The sequence below is a fragment of the Equus przewalskii genome, chromosome 3 (genome assembly GCF_037783145.1).
Source record: "Equus przewalskii isolate Varuska chromosome 3, EquPr2, whole genome shotgun sequence".
In the NCBI taxonomy this organism is placed as follows: domain Eukaryota; kingdom Metazoa; phylum Chordata; class Mammalia; order Perissodactyla; family Equidae; genus Equus; species Equus przewalskii.
In genome coordinates this window covers 21,145,878-21,167,021 of record NC_091833.1, presented here as the reverse complement: position 1 = coordinate 21,167,021, position 21,144 = coordinate 21,145,878, and the positions used below count along the sequence as shown (strand labels likewise).

The 21,144-nt window shown below is 35.9% G+C and overlaps 1 long non-coding RNA gene across 1 annotated transcript in view; it reads left to right on the top strand.

The window, feature by feature from the left end:
* The window catches only part of LOC139082467 (uncharacterized), a 135,169-nt gene that overhangs the window by 24,191 nt on the left and 89,834 nt on the right, over positions 1 to 21,144 (top strand). The window contains exon 3 of the long non-coding RNA XR_011538497.1: positions 1,440 to 1,487. This is a non-coding gene — a long non-coding RNA (uncharacterized lncRNA). The remainder of the gene's footprint in view (positions 1 to 1,439; positions 1,488 to 21,144) is intronic.

Sequence of the window (21,144 nt, the reverse complement as noted above, 5' to 3'; positions counted from 1 at the left end):
GTAGATTTTGGTTAAACATAGTATATGTTTATTTCTAACATGCTTACTACTTGCCAAGGTATAACAGGAGCTCTGGATTCTTTATAATGTGCACAAAGAGGAGAAATACTCTCCTTTGCTACTATAGAAATTCTGAAGAAGATCAACAAAGTTATAAAACTTTGGTCCTGATTGCCGTTAGTGGGGGAAAAAATACACACATTTATATATACACATATATAAAAATATCTAATCACATAACTCATATAAATATGTATATATATATCATATATTTATATATATATCATTTATATATATATCATATATATAAATATGATTTAGAAGTTAAGGCCTAGGGAAAAAATAGTTGATGTGATTTATCTCAGGAAATTTGCTACTAGACCTGGATTTTTTGGATTCTGATGTTGATCTTTTTTTTTTCTTTTAGGAAGATTAGCCCTGAGCTGACATCTGCTGCCAGTCCTTCTCTTTTTGCTGAGGAAGAGTGGTCCTAAGCTAACATCTGTACCCATCTTCCTCTATTTTATGTCTGGGACGCCTGCCACAGCATAGCTCAGTAAGTGCTGCATAGGTCCGCACCCAGATCCAAACCGGCAAACCTGGGCCGTCAAAGCAGAACTTGCGAACTGAACAGCTGCACCACCAGGCTGGCCCCTAATGTTGATTTTTAATGTAGATTTTGGTAGAATATGTTACAATGTTCCATTTTGAATTATCAGTATAGTCCTAGTAAGAATAAACTCTTGGAGGGCCAGCCCGTTGGTGTAGTGGTTAAGTTCGCATGCTCCACTTTGGCAGCCAAAGGTTCATGGTTCGGATCCTGGGTGTGGACCTACACACCACTCATCAAGCCATGCTGTGGCATCATCCCACATACAAAATAGAGGAAGCCTAGGACAGACGTTAGCTCAGGGACAATCTTCCTCAAGCAAAAAAGAGGAAGATTGGTGACAGATGTTAGCTCAGGGCCAATCTTCCTCACACACAAAAGAAGAATAAACATGCTTTATGACATAAGTACAAGAAACAATAAGACTTATTATACTTTGTCATACCTATAGCTCAACAAGTATTGGTATTCAGTTTCCAAAACTAATGCCAAAGTATGTTTTGTGGGATAGAGTGGTTGTCCACCATGCTTCAAATCTCAAAAAGTTAGAGATTTCTAGGAGTCCTTATAACTTACTGTGGATCTGACATTCATAATATGTGTATATGTTTTCTGATTTATCAGACTTTACTGCTTTTTAGGGTGAATGAATTACTTATCACGAACCATGGTTATTACCTAAATTTACATTATCCTACTATATGAGTTTGTCATAGCTTCTGAAAAGTATTATTAGGGACCACTTGGAGGATGATGGGGGATATTTTCTTGCTATTCCTATGAAAGTTAAGATTAGAATTGATTGCCTCCTTTTGTATAATTATTTCAGGAATTCATCATTTTGAAGATACAATTACTACTTCACTTTAACAAACAGGTAATTTGTGCTGAGTCTGGCTCCTCTATTTTTGTCTTCATCGTTTAAGTTACTCAATTGTGCTATCTCTTCAGAGAATTTCCCTAATAATTTTTTCCTAACCTCAGATTATTGTGCCTTATATTTCATAATTTTATTTAACTAACCAAATATTAAAATAGTTATAGAATTATCCTAATTATGGCATTGGATTTCCATATTTTCCAGTTTTATTATTTTCATTCACATATCTTAATCATGGAATGAGATCTCTATATCCATTTTTTTAATTATTATAATCCACTTCTACATTGTATAGGAAAAAAAGCAAGTACGCTAAACTATGAGTACAAAATATAACACCATTTAGATCATTTGGAAAACTTCGTCTAATGTTTATCCTCTAATCTTTTCATCATAATTTGAGTTCACTGAGTCTTGTTCCTTTCCTTTGCAATGATGGTGACATTTATAAAGGTATTCATAATAGAATCTGCAGTACCGTTTTTTTTTTTTTCCAGTGAGGAAGATTGGCCCTGAGCTAGCATCTGTACCAATCTTCCTCTTTTTCTTGAGGGAGATTGTCACTGAGCTAATATCTGTGTCTGTTTTCCTCTGTTTTGTATGTGGGACACCGCCACAGCATGACTTGATGAGTGGTGTGTAGGTCGGTACCCAGGATCTGAACTCACAAACCCTGGGCTGCCAAAGTGGGGCACAGGAACTTAACCATTATGCCACTGGGCCAGCCCCGAATCTGCAGTATCTTTTAAATTGGTATCCTCATATGGGTTTCTGAAGCATCCCTAAGCGCTGCAAATATCTCTAAATGCCAGTTTTAAATGTTTTCTTTTTTTCTTCCTAACTCATTTTCCTCCATAGCTACTTCTACAAAATTTGGATAAGAAATTTCAAAAGAATCACATCTTTTCCTTCTGCATAAAACCTAGGAGTAGGATATGTGTTCCATTAACTTAAAACAAAAGAGTTAGTGCTTATTTTAGACACTGATAAAAAGGGAAAATAATGTGGGGTTTAACTCCATTTCTTATGGTTTTCCTATTATCATTCCTTTTACCATAGATCACGATTCTTTATTCCTGGCTTATTAATCAAATTCTAACATATGGTACTATGAGCTTTAAGTTCACTTTCTTTTGTACTGAATTCATTGCAACTGCATGTAACCAGGCAATATGTGATCAAAATGAAGTGGTGGGACTTCAGTGTCACCTTTACAGACTCTGTCATATAGAAACCAGGCCATAATAATTTTATTTTCTTAGAATCTATTCAATGTCACAAGAAGTGTTTAAAACAATAGCTAGGTATTGCAAAGTGCTCGATGATATCCAAATATTTTTGCTCTCCCCATTCTAAATAGTCACTATTAAATAAATCCTAAATTCTATGAAAAGCATGTATGGTTTACTTGATAAGGATTATTTAGGAAAATTTAAGGTTACTAGTAATCAGTCAGTCATCTTTCTCTTAGCTTTTTATATATGAATTAGCAGTGAGTTCATGGTTTTCATGGTGCCAGTGCCACGCTGTGTAACACGAGATTTCAAATTTTGTTATCTTGAGCATGTGGAGGCAGAATCTTTTTGTTTGTTTTTTTGTTGGTCCTTTAGTGATAGTGAGTTTAGCTCTGGACTCCAAGATTAATTATGGGTGTTCTATAGTTGTTCATCCTTGAGACTACTTCATATAAATCTGTAGATTCAAATACAGTTACATATAATTATTATTTCTAATCTCTTTATTAATCCTTTAGGTTTATAGTTTTTTTCAACTATTGGCTTCAATTACTGGTGTCTTTTATAATGTTCTTTATTTTCTTGTTATTATTAGCTTTTTTAGAGGAGGCTAAGCAAAAGAACTATTTAACATTCCTGCCAAATCTCATTTGTTGTGCTTTGTAGTGGTCCTATCCCACTCCCTTCTAAATCTATTTTTACTTCTTTCTGATTTCCTTTAAATCCCCTATTGAGCATTATTTTATTTTGCTTTTTTGTCTATTTTGTCTGACTTCCTTGATGATTAGTATGTTATATCCTTTCATTCTCCCCTCTTTTCTATTTACTATACAATTCTTTTATTCATTTCTCATTTATTCACTTCATTTTATTAATAATATTCTTTTTAACAGTTTGCTTTTCAAAAATATAATATCCCGCCATGTCTAGTCATAACTGCAACCTTCCTTTCCATCATAAATTTGACTCATTTGTGGCTACAAACCTCCAAGTTTTTTCCCACCTTTAAATATACCTTCACTTATCTTTATAGGTTAAAAGCTCAAGATGAAAGACAAGCCATGGGCAACTGATAAAATGGAATTTATGCTAATTTGGGAGTGGCAGAAATTGGGACAGCATTACAGGTTCATCCCAGAGTTACTTGGAGGACTTGGTTAAACTACAGAGTTATTCAGTGCATCTGGCACTTACATCTTCCTGTGCCTTTTATCGCAACCCTTGCTCTTAAAACTGGGTTTCTGGGGCTAGCCCTGTGGCCTAGTGGTTAAGTTCGGCATGCTCCACTTCAGTGGCCCAGGTTCAGTTCTGGGCGTGAACCTACACTGCTCGTCAGCAGCCATGTTGTGGCAGTGATCCAGAAACAAAATAGAGGAAGATTGGCACAGATGTTAGCTCAGGGTAAATCTTCTTCAGCAAAACAAAAAAACAAAACAACTGGGTTGCTTTGGCTTGGGGGCCCATTGGATAGTCCTCCATAAGCACATCTCAACTCTTAAAGATTGTTTAAAGAGGGGAAGGAATGGAGGAACCCTAGCCATGACAATCAGTTCAGATCTGAAAGATACAAATATTTTGAAGTGCTTCCCTACCTTTCTGAAACACATCCATGATCTCATTAGAGGCCGTGTCACTGAAGTGAAAATGCTTAGGTTTGCATTTCTCCATTGTTTAAAGCTAACTCTGTAGACTTGATATCACATTATCAGTATTCTGTCCTCGACCCATAGCAGATTCTGCTCGAGTCACTATAGCAATATGCCCAGCTTTGTAGCTGTTCAAGTGTCCTCTTATCCTACAGTTCAGATGGGCTATATCATTTAGCAAGTCTTGTTTATTCTTACTCTATAGGTTCATTTTCAGGTCTATAATTCTCAAGTACAAAATAAAAGTTTCTATTCACAAAAAAAAATGTATTTACACAAGTATGTAAGGCCATTATTGATGATCGGGGTTTATTTTTCCAAAGAGTAGGGATTCTTGAATAAAATTTTGAGAGAATGAAAACTGACATTCTACAAGTCTACTTTTATATAATACCCTTCTCATGGCCAAACAAAAAGAAAAGTGGGCAGGGAGAGAAAGAAAAATAGCAGCTTTAAAAGAGTAAATGATAGAAAGTAAAGTCTGAAGAGAAGATAGAAATAAAGAACGGTAATTTCCATCAGAGTTAAGCTAAAACCGTAAATAAAATAAATAAAACTGAGGACAGTTGATAGATTAGAAGAATGAAGACCAGAAATAATATTTTACTGTAGGATTAGTTCACTTGGAGGGTACTAGTACTTGTGGAAAGTGTAAAGGGAGTGGAGGAAAGAAGGCTTAGAGAAAACACTAAATTATCTGTCAGCCTTTTAAATTATTTCTGCAGATCTTATTACAGTAGGGGGTGGGGGAGGGGCTGCAGAACAAATCATAAGAATTTCTGTATCCAGCTGTCCACTAGTCACTAAAGAAAAGTGGGAGAGGCAATAAAAGATGCTTTCATGTCCCATTCATTACCATGTCATCCTCAGATGCAGATATTGTTTAGCACCACTGCAGAGCTAAAATTTGGTACAAATTAACACATACTCCCTGATTTCAGATATTTTCCCTTCCAACAATTCAAAATAACTCAGCCTTTTCCTCTGATTTTCCTAAGGAAAACACCATCTGATTCATTTTCTTTTGGATAATTTTTCAAAATCAAGTGACTTTTTATTCTTGTATCAGAGTTATAGTTTATAGTATGATTTTTGAAAGACAACAACTACTAGTCCATTGCTTCCTCTAGCTTCAGAATAAACTGTCACAATATCTTAGTCATGTTTTTAAAACTGCCCTGCTTTCATTCTTCATCTTTTTTGAAGCTGAGCAGAAAACAATAAATTTACAGAATGGCAGAATTGAGTGTTAGCTCCAGTATAAAGTATGTAGGGTTTGTGTATGTGTATGTGTGTTTTGAACCAGAGACTGTGAACCATAAGCAGAAATCATCAGGTGATGTCTAAGTGTCAAAGTTGAATAAGAACCCCATACTCAAATAAAAAGTTGAGTTGCTAAGTAAGAGTAGAAGTCCTTTGGGATAATTAAATGGGCAAGAATAGAAATATCTGTGTACCAGTCTTCCCATTCAGTTCAATAATTTTGATCCCATATTTACAAAACTAAAATTTGAAATAGCATTTTTCTAAGTGGATCCTTTGCTCTGACTTTCCATGGAATGCTCAAAGCAAAAGTTTAAGTTTGAGAGACAAGATCAGAAAAATGTTGCTGATATAGTGTCCACTGACCATATGGATAAGGCAACAGTAACTTCATTTCCTATACTTCAAAAAACAGTTTTTGTAGAGCCTTTGAATTACTTTATCAATAAGTCATTTCTCTCTCATCTTTGTAATAAGTACAATTCCAAAAGCAGAGTAAGAAAAAGAATTTAAATATTTTATACTAAATAACATGCCATAAAATTAACATATTTTCTGAAATATGTTCATGATCTCTTGGAAGAAAATCTGTAAAAAATGTATTATTTCATCATTTTTTTCCTTCTTTCTTCATTGTTGGCTTTTTCCTCATCCTCTTTTTGATCTTTCCTCTATCTGGAAGAAGTATAGATATCTATCAAAGCTGTAATCTTCACTCTTACCTTTTATCACTTCTTTTTCATTGTATTTTGGTTAGGTAATCTGTTGGTGGCGTCAATATATGTGAGGCCACAAGCAGATTCCTGCATCCAGTATTACGGCAGCAAGGAACATAAGAACCACAGAAGGTGAAATCACAGAAGGTGAAACCTTAGCTGTATTTGTTGGTTAGTAATTGCTCCTGTGGAAAAGCGGAAATGTTTAAAGGCCTGCACGTTTCTGAAATGTATCTGTAAGCTCATTTAATACAATGATTTTCATATTTGGAGTGATCTATGTAAAAATCTCTTTGAAAATACCATGTCAAGCTAAATGTTTACTATATCATGAAAATTTGATGATTTGATAATTTATATAAAACTAACCACTTAAAGCAGTCCCTGGATTCAAGCATGGGAGTTTTAAAAAGGTCTATGAGCATGTCATTCTATATACTGTCCCAAAATATCGAACCCTATATCCAGAATATAGAAAATAGACTGAGTAGAAGAAACATGCAATTATGTATGAGAGATGCAGGCTAAGTCAATGTATCAGGTCATTCATTAAATGTATTATAAAGTGAGTAAAGTTGGTGGGAGAAATTTTCTGATCCTGGGGGCTGGCCCGGTGGCGCAGTGGTTAAGTTCTCACATTCCGCTTCTCGGCAGCCCGGGGTTCGCCGGTGCAGATCCCGGGTGCAGACATGGCACCGCTTGGCACGCCATGCTGTGGTAGGCGTCCCACATAAAGTAGAGGAAGATAGGCACGGGTGTTAGCTCAGGGCCAGGCTTTCTCAGCAAAAAGAGGAGGACTGGCAGTAGTTAGTTCAGGGCTAATCTTCCTCAAAAAAAAAAAAAAAATTTTCTGATCCTTAGGTTTCCTGCCTGCTTCTACCTAATTCATTTATGTGAAAAGGGACATTTAGGAAACAAGATTCTGACTACCAGTCCTGATAATTTGGTGGATTTGTTAACCTGAAAACTGCTAACAAATGTTTCTGGATAAACTATTAAAAGAATTCTTTCGAATGTATAACTAAGGTAACAAGAAAGTAAGGGAAATTATTTCCCAGAAGCCTAAAAGTGAGATGATAAAGAAATTAAGTAAGTGTGAGTTGACACTGTAGCTGTCAGGAGGAATTTGCCAATCTCAGTACCCAAGGGTCTATGGTTTTAACTGCCATGTAAGACTTGGAGCTGTGAAAGGCGCAGAATAGTAGCTAAGATTCCCATATATAAAACCAAAATCCTCTAAGACTACACCCCAGGTGAAAGGACAAAACTAAAAAAAACCCCATCTTTTCATTGGATAGTAAGAACTCAAGAAAACTTGTCTGATTAGCCCTGGGCTCTGCATTAAGGGGATAGGAGTAAAGAGAGAGAGAAACAGAGAGAGAGAAATGAAATATCTAGTTTCCTCTAGGTATGTATAGCCAGGGGCCTGCCCTCATTCTAATTTGAGGTTATATTTACTTTGCTTGCATGGTTCAGGAACTCCCAAACTGAGGAATTTACATAAAAAGTCAACCTAGGCTGGGAAGATCCATGCAGCACCTATAAGAAGAAAAAGTAAAAATTTTGGAGAGACATACCCTCATCCAAGGATTCCCACAAATAGAACCCTGCTAAAAAATGAGCTCATAACCCATAATTAGCAAGTACAGAAAGAAAGCAATCCATCCTAAGAGTCAGCAGACACACATGGCAATATTAGATGCCCAGGAATTTTCAATAATAGCATTATCGGATAGAGACTATAAAATAACTTTTCTAAGTATTTAAAGACATAAAAGAAGAAATGGAAAACATGAAAACAGATGTATCAAATATCCAGGCAGACTGAAAAAAAAAGAACTTCTAGAAATAAAAATTAAATTTATTGAAATCTATTCTCAAATACAAAGATTCTGAAATTTCCCAAGAGACAAAAGTATTTCCTTCTGAGTCGAACAATGATATTTTTTTTTTTTTAAAGATTTTATTTTTTTCCTTTTTCTCCCCAAAGCCCCCCGGTACATAGTTGTATATTCTTCGTTGTGGGTTCCTCTAGTTGTGGCATGTGGGATGCTGCCTCAGCGTGGTCTGATGAGCAGCGCCATGTCCGCGCCCAGGATTCGAACCGACGAAACACTGGGCCGCCTGCAGCGGAGCGCGCGAACTTAACCACTCGGCCACGGGGCCAGCCCCAATGATATTTCTTATAGATACTTTCTTTACTCAAACCACATGCCATTTTGCCAGTGACTTCTGGATCATAACATGTGACTCTTAGAATCTCTGAGAGCTAACTTATTGAGTTTTAGCAAATCCCAAGCCAGCATGCCACATCTTAGTTACACTGCATAGCCTCTTCAAAATAAACCACACAACAACTGATGTTGATCCTGTTAGATTAAGACAAATTAAAAATCTAATACATAGTTTTGCTGTCAGGTCCTAAAGGTCAAAGGTCAATATAGTATATTGCAATAAGGCTATAGATTACCCATGCCCCAATATTTTATCATAATAAACCAAATAGGGATGAAACACCCAGCAGTAGCCCATAAATCTATTAGCAGTGAACTGTCAATGTCCTATATAGCAGGGTAATTTGTTAATTCAGAGATGGGTCTCTTTTTTCACTAGACCTTGTAAACTCCTTTCTGAAACATCAATAAACCATCTGCTTTGACTTGTTAATCAAATGACTTTATTCAGTCCAAAGCAATTTTTTCCTAATAAAAACAGAGTATTTATCTCCATGGCTATAAAAGAGGATTGTTTTCAACTGTTCACTTATAGTTAAGAAGCACATTTAGTTTGGATTGATTTCCAATGGTTTGGTCATATCTTGTCACTTTCCATTTCTTATACACAGTGTCTCAGTTTAGCCATTTACGAAAGGAAAAACAGTCAAATTCTGAGTGTGGTATGGGACCAGTGCACAAAAACTGAGGAAGAAGTTTGGGAGAGGAAAAAACTCACTCAAAATGACTGTAGATCAACATTTTAATATGATTTCCCTCTGTTTGGAAGTTTTCTTATCACTCCAGATAAAGTGTTCACACTAGCCACTGTTTCTCCCTCAACTGAGGTTCCAGATGTTTCCCTTTTAGTCAATATTGCTCTGTTCTGAGTTACAGGGCAGATAATTTTATCTATAATAGAAACTTTTTATTCTTTCTTAAGCTTTATTGTGTTAGTATAAAATAAAGTCAGCTTCAGTGGGATAGGATCATAGCATGTGAAGCTCTGCAAAGCTTCCTTAGAAAATTGAGCCCCTTTTCTCCAACCCAGCAAACTGAGATAAAATGAGTATTTCTGAGGTATCCGTGGGGATACTCTCAATGCTCTGTGAATGAGCATCTTGAGGAATCGTCACGCTTCTTGCACCCTCTGTCCTTGGAGCTTACTGCCAGCTGGCAAATGGAGCACAGCCTATGACCTCTGACCTTGAATCAGCTCCTCTTGGACTGTTAGAAAAATGATGTCTGGGGAGAGATCTGAGCATTTGAGATATTACTGGATTCTACCCTCTTAAAAAACAAAGAAGAAACTCATAGGTGTTCTTAATGAGCAGAGGCTTCAAATGCAGCACAATTCATGGTGCATTCTGGGGATTGTTTCTCTGAGGCACAGCTTCCTTTCCCAGTGCAAGTCCTCAAACAAAGGAGAAAATATGCAGCAAACAAAAAGTGTAATTAAAATGCCTAAAGTGCTTTGCACACTTGTTTTGATTCTTTTTCTTCAGACATTATTTGGTGAGCTAAAATTTAGATTTTTTATGTTGGAAGTGGCATCATAGAGGGAAGGGAGTCCAAACAGTCCTTTTTCTTTCAACCTCCTGTATCTTCTCATTTTTACAGAGAGGAGAAAAGAATACCTTCTAAGCCCTAATTCAAGTCTTAGGCTCTTTTCGAGCCCCAGAAAGGAAATGTGAGAAACATCTGAAATTTTATGGTTACAGCAATAGGTTTCTAATGTGGCGAATTTTCCCCAACATTTTACTTTCATTGATTTTAATATTATTCCCATGAGATTTTTGTCTCAATATTTCCATAAAAATGTGAATAAAATGCATTAAAATTAACTGCCCTTCAGGCATGAAATTTTGCCAAATTAAATATTAGTTATTTTTCACTTAATAATAATGATTTCTTTTATTGAACCCCTGGACTTCACCCCAGCATTATGTCTTCTCGCCTAATTCACATCGTAGCTGGGAGAGATTACCAATCATGAACTCTGCTAATGATCTCCACACTATAGTGTTCTCCACACTGTAGATTATTTTTATGAGGACAAGTAGAACCTATTATTGGAAATCTTGGTGAAAACAGTACTTCAGGTATTGCTGAGTAGTACAATCTTTGTCTGCATGAGAGGAACTAATGGACAGATTCCCTGACTTTAATGTTGAGAAGGATAAATTGTGCTGGAGTGAGAACGGAATACCAGAAAGTACAGGAAAATTATGTACATACTTTAAAATATGTGTTAAATTAAGCAACACAATTTTCTTTTAAAAAACCCACATTGTCATCGTCAAACTCAGTGTTGTAGAGATGCCCAGAAAGTTCTTATTAAGGGTTAATCTATGGGCTCAAGAGTAGTATTTTGGAGGTAGACAGCAGAGCGTGATACATTTATGTTTAGAATTCAGAATCAAAGAGCCTATGCATGCAATTCATGCCAAAGCAAAGTATGCTTGGCCTAAATAACTTGAATTGAATATCAGAATGGTCCCAAATTCTGAGTCGTTGGGTTGTTCTCTTTTAACCTTGTTGATTTACCTTCTTGGCTTTGTTTTTCCCTAGTAACATATAGTTTGGATTTGATTTTTGTAAAATGTTTCATATAAAGTTTTACAAAGAGGGTCAGTTATAGGGTAGGAAAAAAGACAAACATTGGTTTTAAGAGGCAGACTAAGTCAATGACTCAAAATCCCATGAGGATTGAACAGCACAATTGAAGGTCACCTTTTTACTGGAGATGAAGATTCTGAGAAGAATAGAGTGCTGGGAAACATTGCAGTTAGATTGGCTTAAAAGATTAAAGACTGCAGAAGTTTTATGAAGATGACTAACCAATAAGTAAAAACAAATAACAGAGAAATAAAAAATTGATTAAGATGTTCCTAATCATCTTGGGATGATTAGGCAAAGCAATATCATATGAAAGCTAGCATATAACTGAAGGGAGTATGATTGTATACTCTGTTCCTTCCAGTAGGACTATACAAGAAAATTATGTTGTGTTTTGAAGATCTTAAAAGGAAATTAATAAGACTGTATTTTCAGACATTAAAGGGTTAAAAGACACTAATGTCTCATTTAATAGAAGTTAATATGTATTGCTTGGCTAAGCAAAAACTCAGTGAGAACTGGCTATAAACATTTAAAGTTTTGAGGAGAAGTATAAGCTGTCTAACATGCCACTGGGGGTTATGTTTGTACGAGAATAAAATTATTTCTCATTTCTTCCTAAACATGAAATTTTAAGCTCACCATTAGGAAATTTTAACTAAGATTCATTAGGATAAGTTTTAAATATGTTCTATAATGTTTACTCTTGCCATTTATCTTGATCTTATAATTCCCGGTTTGGTTTTTTTGCTGAGGAAGATTCACCCTGAGCTAACATCTGTGCCAGTCTTCCTCTATTTTGTATGTGGGTTGCCACCACAGCATGGCCACAGACAAGTGGTGTAGGTCTGTGCCCAGGAACTGAATCTTGGCTGCCGAAGTGGAGTGCACTGAACGTAACCATTATGCCATGGGGCCAGCCCACAATCTTATAATTCTTTGATCTAACAACTCACTAAATAAAAATCCCAAATTAGTACAGAAAAGATAAAATGATTTCTGTTATTGGATAGTTTCCCATTGTAACACATCTTAATCTTATTAATAAGATGAGATTTTCTTGATTTGGTTCTTTTCATTTCATATTTTACAAATATAGATATAGATCTCCTAGTCATGTTTTAAAATGACAGTTTACATTTAAGTAAAAGATGAGAAAGATAATATGTTTTTCATGTGTAAAATTATGTCACTATATTTGCTTATCCATTTAAGAAAGATCATTTTGAAACTATAGAAGTTTGCTTTATATTTGTCTTTCCTTTTACCGAACTACATTTTAAAGATGTAAATATACTAGGAACTTTTGTTTAGAAAACAGATACTTGCATTAACTTTTCTGTAAAGTAGTAGTTACTTTATGACTGATGGCCAATTATTATTATATAAATAAGAGTATCTCTCCAGTTCTTTATTTTTCTATACAGTGGGCTGGGATGCTGGTTAAAATGCAATTTTGACTCGGCTAGACTGGAGAGGAAAATGAGGAATTCTGCATACCACTTTGTGGAAATTTACTTTCACAGTTAAATATACTTTTGAAAAGTAACGTATGAAGTTTGACTTCTGGTAATAATGGTAGACTGAGTAGTTTGGACCATCCCTCCTACTGAGAACAATTAGAGAAACTGGCTGAAATAGAAACGAAAATCTCTTTGCGGCTTTGTAATGCTGATATAGTGAAAACTATGAGACCAACTCAAAGGACCTTCAAGAGAGATGGGTCTGACGTTTAGAAGTGCTTTTCCCCTAGAGGTGTCTGCCATTTCCTGTAGATCCAAGTATCTACTATTTCCAATAAAATTGGCTAAAAGCTTGAGCAGCTAAATAGAGATGCTCAGGATCATGAAGCCTATGGGAAAAACTAGAGTTCAAGGCCCACAAAGAGGGGAATAATACCTGATTAAATCTAAGAGGAAGGATGAACCCGAAATAGACCAGCCTACTCAGGGACTGAAAACCAGCTTCAAATTATTTCAAATCTTGATCTGATTTAGATGATGCAAATTACTAGTGCCCTTACCCACTCCCAGAAATAAAGTAACATTTTTATAGAGGAAGAAAAAATTGTTAGGACACCAACTGTCTCTCTACAATTTTTTATGTACATTTATTGGTATTTAATCTAAATAAAAAACAGGCACAGGAAAAGATAAAACCATGTGATAGAAAATCAAGAGAAACTGCACCCAAGAGGAAGAGACTTACACAGATGATTCATGTAATGGAATTTTTAGATAGAGATTTCACAATGAGTATGCTTAATATAGGAGTTCTCTACATATTCTGATATTAATCCCTTATCAGATATGTGATTTTCAAATATTTTCTCCTATGTGTTGCATTTCTGCTCTGTTGATAGTGTCCTTGATGCATAAAATGTTTTAATTTTCATGAAGTCCAGTTTGTCTATTTTTACTTTTATTGCCTTCCCCTTTAGTATCATATCCAAGAAATCATTGCCAAATCCAGTGTTGTGACACTTTCATCCTATGTTTTCTTCTAAGAGTTTTATAGTTTTAGATCTTATGTTTCACTCTTTGATCCATTTTGAGTTAATTTTTAGAAATGGTGTTAGGTAAGGGTCTAATTTCATTCTTTTGCATGTGGATATCTAGTTTTCCCAGCACCATTTGTTGAAAAGACTGTCTTTTCCCTCACTGAATGATCTTGGCACCCCTTATCAAAATCACTTGACCGTTGTATTAGTGATCTTGGGATGCAATGACAAAACACCATAGAATGAGTGATTCAAACAACAGAAATTAATTTTCTCAGTTCTGGAGGCTGGAAATCCAAGATCAGGGTGCTATCATGGTTGCATTCTGGTGAGAGCTCTCTTCCTGGCTTGTAAAGAGCTGCCTTCTTGCCATGTCCTCATAAGGCAGAGAGAGAGTTCTAGTATCTCTTCCTCTTCGTATAAGGACACTAGGTCTATCAGATCAGGGCTTCACACTTATGACCTCTTTTAACATTAATCACTCCTTTAAGGCCCTATCTCCAACACAGTCACATGGGAAGTCAGGGCTTCAACATCTGAATTTTGGGCGCTCACAGTTCAGTCTATAATGACCATATATGTGAGGGATTATTTCTGGGCTCTCTATTTTATTCATTGGTTTACATGTCTGTCATTATGCCTATACCACACTGTTTTGATTACTGTAGCTTTAGCAAGTTTTGAAATCTTAAGTGTAAATCTTCCAAATTTGTTCTTTTTCAAGATTGTGTTGGCTACTAGGGGTCTCTGAGATTCCAAATGAATTTTAGGATGGATTTTTCTGCAAACGTCATCGGAATTTCCGTAGGGATTGCATTGAATCTGTAGATCACTGTGGGTAGTTTGACATCATAACAATATTAAGTAGCCAATCCATGAACATGGGATGTCTTTCCTTTTACTTATGTTGTCTTTAATTTCTTTCACCAATGTTTTGTAGTTTTCATTGTACAAGTCTTTCAACTCTTTGGTTAAAATTGCTAAGCATTTACCTCTTTTGGGTGCTTTTGTCAATAGAGTGATCTTAATTGCTTTTCAGATTGTTCATTAATATTGTATAGAAATGCAACTGATTTTTTAAATTTCAATTTATTTAAACTAAAAACAAAAACAGAAACAGGGGCTGGCCCCATGGCCAAGTGGTTAAGTTCATGTGCTCTGCTTTGGCAGCCGAGGGTTTCACTGGTTCAGATCCTGGGTGCAGACATGTACTGCTAATCAGGCCATGCTGAGGCAGTGTCCCACATAGCACAGCCAGAAGGACCTACAACTAGAATATACAAGTGTGTAGTGGGGGTTTTGGGGAGAAGAAGAAGAAGAAAAAAAAGATTGGCAACAGATGTTAGCTCAAGTGCCAATCTTTAAAAATAATCAAAAAACAAAAACAAACAAAAAATAAAAACAGTTCACCCATTTCTCCCACCCCTCACCCTCCACCTCTAGCAATCAACAATCTGTTCTCTGTATCTATGAGCTTATTTAAAAAAAAAACTATTATTTTTGGATTCCACATATGAGAGAGATCACACGGTATTTGTCTTTCTCTGTTTGACCTGTTTCACTTAGCATAATGCCCTTGAGGTTTGTCCATGTTGTTGCAAATGGCAAGATTTCATTCTTTTTTTATGACTGAATAATATTTCATAATATATAATGGTGTATATATACATATACATATATAATAGTGAGTATATATATATACACACACACACACACACACACCACGTTTTCTTTATTCATTCAACCATTGATGGACACTTTGGTTGTTTTCTTGTCTTCGCTGCTGTAAATAATCCTGCAGTGAATCTGGTGGGTTCATATATCTTTTAGAGTTAGTATTTTTGTTTTCTTCAGATAAATACCCAGAAGTGGAATTGCTGGATCATATGATAGCTGTATTTTCAGTTTTTTGAGGACATCCATACTGTTTTCCATAGTGACTGCACAAGTTTACATTCCCACCAACAGTGCACAAGGGTTTCCTTTTCTCCACATCCTCACCAGCACTTGTTACTTCTAATCTTTTTGATAATAGCCATTCTAACAGGTGTGAGGTGATATCTCATTGTGGTTTTGATCTGCATTTCCCTGATTTTTAGTGATGTAGAGCATCTTTTCATGTGTCTGTTGGCCATTTGTATGTCTTGTTTGGAAAAATGTCTATTCAGATCTTCTGCCCATTTTTTTATTTGGATGGTTTGGTTTTTCTGCTATTGAGTTGTATGAGTTCTTTATCTATTTTGGATATTAGCCTTTTATCAGATATAAGATTTGCAAGTATTTTTTCCCATTCAGTTGGTTGCCTTTTCATTTTGTTGATGATTTCCTTTACAGAAGCTTTCTATTTATTTATTTTTTTCGAGGAAGATTTGCCCTGAGCTAACATCTGTGTGAATCTTCCTCTGCTTCATATGTGGGATGCCTCCACAGCATGGGTGATGAGTGGAGTAGGTCCACACCCAAGATCCGAACCCATAAGCCTTGAGCCGCTGAAGTGGAGAGCATGGAACTTTAACCACTCAGCCATGAGGCCAGCCCCCCAGAAGCTTTTTAGTTTGATGTAGTCTCACTTGTTTATTTCTGCTTTTGCTACTTTTGCTCTTGGTGTCAGATTCAAAAAATCATTGTCAAGACCTATGTCAAGGAGCTTACCACTATGTTTTCTTCTAAACGTTTTATGGTTTCAGATCTTACACTCAAGTCTTTAATCCATTTTGAGTTAATTTTTGTGTATGGTGTAATTTTGTGTCTGGTGATCCAGTTTCATTCTCTAGCACATGGCAAATTTTCCCAGCACCGTTTATTGAAGAGACTGTCCTTTCTCTGTATATTCTTGGCTCTTTTTTCATAAATTGACCATATATGCATGGGTTTATCTCTGAACTCTCTATTCTGTTCCATTGATCTATGTGTCTGTTTTTAAGCCAATACCATAATGTTTTGTTTACTATAGCTTTGTAATATATTTTAAAATCAGGGAGCATGATGCCTCCAGCTTTGTTCTTTCTCAAGATTGCTTTGGCTATGCAGGGTCTTTTATGGTTCCATTCTAATTTTAGGATTGTTTGTTCTATTTCTCTGAAAAATGACATTGGAATTTTGATAGAGATTGCATTGAATCTGTAGACTGCTTTGAGTTGTATGGATATTTTAACAATCTTAATTCTTGCAATCCATGAGCATGGAATATCTTTCTATGTATTGGTATCATCTTCAATTTTTTTCATCAATGCCTTATGGCTTTCAATATACAGGTGTTTTACTTCCTTGGTTAAATTTATTCCTAGGTATTTTACTCTTTTTGATGCAATTGTAAATGGGATTGTTTTCTTAATTTCTCTTTTTGATAGTTCATTATTAGTGTTTAGACACGAAACAGATTGTGTATTGATTTTGTATCCCACAACTTTACTGAATTTGTTTATTCTAACCATTTTTTGATGGAGTTTTTAGGGTTTTCTATATGTATCATAGCATCTGCAAATAGTGACAGTTTTACTTCTTTCTTTCCAATTTGGGTGATTTTTATTTCTTATTCTTGTCTAATTGGTTTGGCTAGGACTTCCAATACTGCGTTGAATAAAAATGGTGAGAGTGTGCATCCTTGTCTTGTTCCTGATCTTAGAGGAAAAGCTTTCTGCTTTCACTATTGAGTATGATGTTAGCTGTGGGCTTGTCAAAGTGGCCTTCATTATGTTGAGGTACATTTCCTCTATACGCACTCTGTTGAGAGTTTTTATCATAAATGGGTGTTAAATTTTGTCAAGTGGTTTTCTGCATCTATTGATGTGATCATGTGAATTTTTTTTCCTTCATTCTGTTATTGTGATGTATTACATTCTGTTAATTTTTTCCTTTGAATGGGCCACACTTTGTTGTTTCTTGGTGTGCCTTGTGATTTTGTTGTTGAAAACTGGACAAAAAGTGAATCTTATAATGTATTAATTCTGGAAATCATATTTTCCCTCTTCCCCAGGGTTTGCTGTTTTTTTATTTTTTCTTGTTGTTGTTGATCTCTGCTAGAGATCGACCTGAGATGTAAACTTACAGTCTTCTTAGATCTTTTCTATGCCTGTACCTTTCTCTCAGCCTATGCCATGACTTTCTAAATCCTCTGTATTTTCAGTTGTTTTTGAATGTCTTACTCCTTAAATGTCTGGCTCCCAAAAGGAGAAAAATACAAAAATGAAGGAGAATGAAAAGTGTGTGAGCCCTTTAAGTCCCCTGGAAATTACTTCAGGTGGAAGTGGAGGGGCTTGTAGCAATGGCTGCCTGATTCTGTATCTGTCCTTTCACTGTCAGGAGCACCAATTAGTGATCAGAGCACGGATCCCCAGTATTTGGAGGACAGGGTCCTATTGCACACTGTGACTCTCACAGGTTGCTCCAGAAACATGCACACGACTGCTTGCCATAGGGCTGGAGAGTGGGGAATGAGTAGCTGCTGCTGTACTAAGAGCTGGCTGAAATTGGTGCTGTTTACTGTCCAAACCTTCCCCTGGAAGTTACAAGCCTTCAAATGGACTCCAGAATTCCAAAATAGATTCTGCCAGTGCAATTGTTATCTACATGGGGAGACCGATTTCAGATATAGTGTTTTCTACTCTGCCATCTTCCCAGAATCCTCTGCCCCAGAAGTCTTTTTTCTTTTTAAGACTTTATTTTTTTGGAGCAGTTTTAGGTTCACAGCAAAACTGAAAGGAAGGTAGAGATTTCTCATATACCCCCACCCCACGTGCATAGCCTTCCCCATTATCAACATCCCCCACCAGAGTGGTACAGTCATTGCAATTGACGGACCCACATTGACACATCATTATCACCCAAAGTCCATAGTTTACATTAGGATTCACTCTTGGTGTTGTACATTTTGTGGGTTTGGACAAATGTGTGATAATGTGTATCTACCATTATAGTATCATACAGAGTATTTTCACTACCCTAAAAATCCTCTGGGCTCCACCTATTCATCCCTCCCTCCCCACAATCCATAGCAACCTCTGATATTTTTACCGTCTCCATAGTTTTGCCTTTTCTTGAATATCATCTAGTTGGAATCATATGGTATGTAGGAAGCCTTTTCAGACTGGCTTCTTTCAGTTAATAGTATGCATTTAAGCTTCTTCTATGCGTTTTCATGGCTTGGTAGCTCTTTTTAGCACTGAATAATATTCCATTGTCTGGATGTACCACAGTTTATTTATCCATTCACCTACTGAAGGACTTCTTGGTTGTTTCCAAGTTTTGGAGGTTGTGAATAAAGCTGCTATAAACATTCAAGTTACAGATTTTTGTGTGGACATGAGTTTTCAATCCTTTGAGTAAATACCAGTGAGTGCAATTGCTGAGTCATATGATAAGAGTATATTTAGTTTTGTAAGAACCTGCCCGACTGTCTTCCAAAGTGGCTATACCATTTTGCATTCCCATGAGCAATGAACAAGAATTCCTGTTGCTCCACATCCTTGCCAGCATTTGGTGTTGCCAGTATTCTGGATTTTTCCTGTTCTAATTGGTATATAGTGGTATCCAAAAGTCTTTTTATACCTCAAAATATCACAGTTTCCTTTAGTCCAGGCTGGCAGTGCTTCTTCTGATTCATCTCTCTCAAAAGCCGCCTGGGATTTCATATTTGATCCTAATCAACTTTATATGCCAACTTTGGCATACCCAGATTTTTTTTGAGACATGCTCTTCTCTCTACACTTAAATTACAGGTACTTGGTGGTGCATCACATCTTTGTGGGACTATGGTTTTTATGCTTCTAGAAGTCACCCTTTTTTTCCCTAGTAGAGATGATCTGTAAGGCACCACCTTAATTCTTCCAGAGGTCTTAACAAAAGTTCTAATAGCCATACCCATGATTTGGTCTTTACCTGGTCCTCTGGGTTTGGTCTTCTTCCTGAAGCAGTTTCTTAATGACTACAGCTTTTATTTGATGAGAAAGTTTTATTTTCCAATCCTGAAATGTCTGGGCAATTTATAGTCTCTTTAATTCTGCTTGCAAATAGTCCACTCCTTTTCTGAAGTCACCTCTTTCTTGTAGTATCTTACCAAGTGCAGCTAGAAACAATTTATGCATTCAGCATTTCCCCTCAAATTCTACTCACTCAACCCTACAAGTTTATTAAATATTATTATGCCAGGTTATCCCATGCAACATTTTTACCAAGTGTTTTCCATGACATGAGTGATCATTTTTCCAATGTCCTCTTCTTTTTCCTTGCCATTTTTCCAGCTTCCTATTACAGTTTCCTCTTTACCTGCTTCCCAGTTCCAAATCCACTATTATATATTTTAGGTTTTTGCTCCTGGAGCACCCACATATAGCCTACCATCTTCTATATCTGTTTGCTTTTGCCACAATAATGCCCCTAATTCAGTGGCTTCAAACAAAAATAATTTATTCCTTCTCAGGCACCTTGGGGTGAGCTGATCTAGGCTTAGTTTGGCTTCAAAGTGGAGTTTGGGTCCAGGTCTACTCTTCTTTCTTAGACCACCAATCTAGTCAGGGCATATTCTTATGGTAATAGCAGAAACATGGGCAAATTCAACTGAACAGGCACATTTCAAGACTCTGTATGCATTATAGCTGCTAACATCTCAAAGCCAAGATGAGTAATATGACTGAACCCAAAGTCAAAGCTGAGGGAGGTGCTCTACCTCTAGTGGAAAGAATAGTGACATGGGAAAGGAGGTAGATACAGGAAGAGGTGAAGAACTAGGGCCAATAATACAATGTACCAAATCATTTAAACACTAACCAAAACAAACATGGGAAAGCTCTAATAATAGCACAAAGTTGTCATTAAAATTTTTTTTATTAGAGATTACCAGTGACACTTCTTGACAAAATGCTTAATTCACCTGGAAGCTAAAATAATTCTAAATATGTATGTACTTAATAACATAGGCTTGAAATACAGAAAACAAAAATTTACAAGATAAAAAGGGTAAATACAGAAATTGATAATCATATTGGGAGATTTCAACCCACAGTTCTCAATGACTCTTAGACCAAGCAGACAAAAACCAATAGGAAAATTTGAACAACCCAGTAACAAACTTGATTTATTATTCTTGTATGTAAAACTTCAGAATGAATATTACAAGTACATGTACCCATTATTTTTAAGTGCACATGGAACATTTTAAAAATTGGACTATAGTCCAGTCATAAAGAAATTATCAAGAAATTTCAAAGGATTGAAGTCATACTGAATATTTTCTCAGGTCACCATGGAATTAGACTAGAACATAATAGCATAAAGATAATTATAAAAGACCCATATTTATGGAAATTTTAAAATACACTATTAAATATCCCATGTCTCAAGGAAAATAATCACAATGGAAAAATAAAAAATATTTAAAAATAATTAATAATGAAAATACTACATATCAAAACTTGAGGAGTATAGCTAAGGCATGCTTAGGAGGAAAATTTTATATTTAGATGTA